Source organism: Chenopodium quinoa, unplaced genomic scaffold (genome assembly GCF_001683475.1).
Source record: "Chenopodium quinoa cultivar QQ74 unplaced genomic scaffold, ASM168347v1, whole genome shotgun sequence".
Classification (NCBI taxonomy): Eukaryota; Viridiplantae; Streptophyta; class Magnoliopsida; order Caryophyllales; family Amaranthaceae; genus Chenopodium; species Chenopodium quinoa.
Window position 1 is genome coordinate 254,319 of NW_018743032.1, and position 4,700 is coordinate 259,018.

Genomic DNA, 4,700 nt, shown 5'->3' on the forward strand with positions numbered 1-4,700 from the left:
TTGATATTATGATATAGAAATCATGTTTAGGTTGTTATTATGATTCCTAGTGTCATGTTAGGGCGTTTTGATCTTCCTAGCATCATGTTTAGGGTAACAACTATAATTTCTATTATCAAATATGACAATAGTTTTTCATGCGATGCTTCCTATTTTCTTTTTTATATCATGTTAGTATCATGTTAGGGTTAAATATTTGATCTTTATTGTTTAGTGACATGCTAGGGTATATTATTAATCTTGTTAGTATCATGCCTAGGATCTTGCTATTATTATGCTTTAACATGATTATGCTTATAGTTATTATTATGATTATTTTAATTATTGTTATTATTTTGATGATTATAATTATAATTTTTATTATTATGATTATGTTGCTAGATATATATTTATTGTTATTGCTTGATCACGCCTTTTATGCATGCTTAAAGGGAAATTGTACTTGTATTCACGCTTAATAAGATAATTAATAAACTTGTTTAGGGTTAATATGATTATAATTCAAGTGATCGCTAATAATAGTTTTGTTTGTGCATTAATATTCAACCAACATAGATAAACAGGTTTAGGATTAAACCTAATGATTGCATGTTAGTCAGAAACCGCGCATGAATACGATCATAATAAAGTAGAGGCCTATTATTAGGGCAGGTTTAATTTCTTTTAGGTTGGATTTTTACCTTCATCCCCGAACTACCAGTCATGGTTCCAGACCTATTGGAGTTGACAATCTCCTAAATCGTTAAGGGGTGTAACCTTCACCTCGTGAACGGTTTACAAGTTCCTAAAACTTGTTGGCGACTATTTTGCTTTATCTTTTTTCCCTTTGGATGCCACCGTATTTTAGTGTATGATCACAGTAGGGTTCATGTTCGGGGTAATGCTTGAAATATTTCCTACAGTTTTTTGGCGACTCCACTGGGGAGGATTTCTATTTTAATTCCTAAAATTTATTTTGGCAATTATTTAGAATGAGTGGATGAGACTCGAAAAGTTCTAAGTATTTCATGTGCGTAATTTTGATTAACATTATTGTCATATACATAAAAAATATCTCATTGGAAAGACCATCAGTAATGAGTTAAAACATAGGATTTTTACACGTAGGAAATTTGAGGAATATCTTTCACAACTACGATCGAAAAAATGCTGCGCGAAACTGAAATTTTTTTTTGAGCACAGAAAGCTGTTTAGGCATGTAGGAACTAGCGTTAGGGAACAAAGTCTAGCGCCAATTATTTGACATTAGCGCCAGGCGACAACTTTTGTCGCCAGGCGCTAAAGCCAAATTGTGGCGCTAGCCTCTGTTTGCTGGCGCCAAGTTCTTCCAATAATGAGCCAGAAATATGTATTCGAATTTTACCAGTTTTTAGCACTGTTTGCTCGATCTTACTTCCTGTTTGAGTTTTTCTCACTTTTCTGAAACCCATATGTGTTCTACATATGGACATAACCCTCTGGAAATTCATGCTATATCTACCAGATTGAACGCTTTGTGCAACAAAGGGTACATCTGAGAATGTTGAATTCACCCAACCATGGAAGCGAGTTTTTCTAAATTCGCGGTGTCCCATCCACTCGCGCCAACCCTTCACAGTTAGGCTTCCGCACGGTGCATCCGGACAATTAACCATGGACCCTCTTTGACTAACCCATATCCCGAACTTTAGAGAACTAGAGCCATGGTTAGGTTGCAAACTCATTGCATCATGTTGTGCCTACTAGACTAATTGTCCATTATTTGTTGCGCGTACTCTATGTGTTTTTTCCTAACCGTTTGTTTGACTTGTGTTAAGACTAATTTTAGCTAATAAATATGTCTAAAATCAAGTCATAATTCTTTTGAGTCAACCCGAATTTTTATTCCCGCATACTACACAAGCGTCAACTTGTTTCGGTCATAGCTGGAGTTCTAGAAAGAAATTAGAGTTGTACACCTATGGATCTGTAGCCTTGAGTTTTATATTTAATTTGGCGTTGGTTTAATCCTAATCAGAGTCACAGATCAAAAGTTATGACTAAAATACCACAGCCGGCCTGTCTAGTCTAATGCATATACGTAAGGTCTTAACTTAGTCCTTGTTTGAGTCTAGTCGCATAGTCTAGCCACATGGTCATGAAACGAGTCTTAAAATGTCACCTACACTCACTAGTCTTAGAACACACCTTATACATGTCACCATGACCATGTATTAGGTTCATGCATGAGTCGGTTTTTTCCGTCATTTGAGTTGGGGGTATATTCTATTCCTAATTTTTTTTTTCATATCCCTCCATCTACATCATCTTTCTTCACATCACAGCCTTCATTCTTCTTGCCTTCTTCCATCCATTGCATGTTGAATAGAGTCTGAGTGAAATAATTAACAATGAATATCCCTAATTTCCCTTTCCACAGTACTTGGTCAAGAAAAGAAGGGCGATTAATCAAGGACAACATATTTGTTCAAGTTCTACTTTTTGATAAATCTGTAAGTCGGAAAAGAAAAGCTAAGAAGATAATGGCAAGTCAAGAAGAGGAAATGAACTCAAGAAGCAGTTGGCTGACGTGACTGAGACATTGAAGGCTTTAACCCTCAAAATCAATGACCCAGTAAAGCAACAACAAATGAACCTTATGCAAGAAACCTTGAGCAAGCTATCTAGTGACTACAAATTTCAGGGCATTAGTTCGCAAGGGGTCTCGCTGGACAAGGAACTTCTTCCGCATAAGTTCAATGCCAACGACATCCCTAAATTCAAGGCAACATATAACCCTTACTTTCATCTAATAGCTTTTGAAACTATAACGGACATTAAGGGGATTGATATGAATGTCTTTCATTTCTTGTTTTCTTTATCTCTTGAGACCATTTATCAACAATGGTTCTTTTCCCTTGACAAAGAGAAAACCTCTTCATTGGATTCCATAAAAAACGCTTTCATATATAGATATAAGTGCAACATTAAAGACGAAACAGACCATAGACAACTTGAGATGTTAAAACAAAAAGAAAACGAAGGGTTCACTTATTTCTTCAACAAATGGAGGGAAACTTCTGCTAATATGGTTAAGGTTCCTATTGAAAATTTTTTTGTAAGGATGTTCATAAAAAACCTTCAAGAAAAATATGCAAAGCACTTAAAATATCAACACAACTTGAATACTTAAAGGCTGTGTATAATATAGGCATTGACATTGAAGATGACCTTCTGAAAGATAATAGTGCGAGAGGAATGAAGAACGACCATCCTTCTTCTTCCCCTCCCATTCACGAAGTACATGCTACAAACACCTCTAAATCACGAATCCAAAGGTCGAAAAAAGTGTTCACTCCACTTGGCATGAGTTATGAAACAACTTTCGAAAAAATACACCACAAAGGACTAGTCATGCCTATAGGACCTATCAGGGATCCAGTTCCAGAAGCCAGAACACCTAAGTGGGATCCTAATAAATATTGCAAATATCACCAAGGAAAGGGTCACAACACTGAGGAGTATTGGAAACTCAAAGAAGCTATTCAAGATCTGATTGATGACAATAAAACTTCCGAGATTCTAGCCATCACAGAAAATCAAACATCCTTCGATTCTTCACTCCTTATCACACTTGTAGTTGAGCCCATGATCTAGACAGATTATATAACCTCTCTTGATGAATTGGCCATGATTGAGGAGGATGAAAGTCTTTTCTTAGATAATACCAGGGAAGATTCGTCAAGTCTAAAAGAGGACGGTCGAAAACTGCAAGATGTCAATGCCATGCTCTTTAATGTGGTAGAAGGACTAACAAATCGGGTGATGGTTATTGAACAAAATTCTCACCAAGGATTTAATGAAGAACTCAATGCTCCTAAGCCACGGGAAAAACGGACCATTGAAGAATACACACCAATAGGAATTACTTACAATGAAGCTTTTGACTATCTTCACGATCAATGTCTCATTCACCCCATTGGTCCCAATCAAGACCCTCCGCTTGAAAAATGGTTTCAAAATTGGGATCCAAATTCTTATTGCCGATACCATAGAGGTCGTGGTCACAACACCAAAGTATGTCTCGCCCTCAAAGATCGTGTTCAAGACCTCATTGATTCAAATCTCCTTCATGTTCCTCCGCGCGATAAGAAGGCCAAGATTAGTAACGATAACAACAGTGGATGTAAAGGAAAGAAGAACGACTATCCTTCATCTTCCGAAAACACCTACCCTATTAACGGTGTTGGTACTTTCGACCTTAATGAAATCTTAGCCATGGATAATCGAGGATTTAGAAAGCAACTAAGAAAGGATGTCACCCCTATTGGAATTAGCTACGATGATGCTTTCGATCGACTCCATGCAAGGGACTCATTACTCCATTGGACCCATTCAAGATCCCCACTAGAGAAGAGATTGCCTAGTTAGAACCCAAATGTACGCTGCAAGTACCATCAAGGTAGGGGTCATACTACTGAAAGCTGTTGGAAGCTAAAAGAAGCAATTAATCCAATATTTGGTCGACAATAACGGGCTTCCAATACCTCCAGTCGGTAAGAACACCAAGTGATGATAAGCCAAGGGACAAGAGGCAAGCTTTAATGACGAGATTTCATGATATTTTTTCTATTTTTTTTTATTTACCCTTTCCCTAATAAGTCTAGCATAGGCACCTTTTCTTTCCATAGATTTATTTTTTAGGATTATTATTTCTTTTCCTTTAATAAAATGAGCATTTT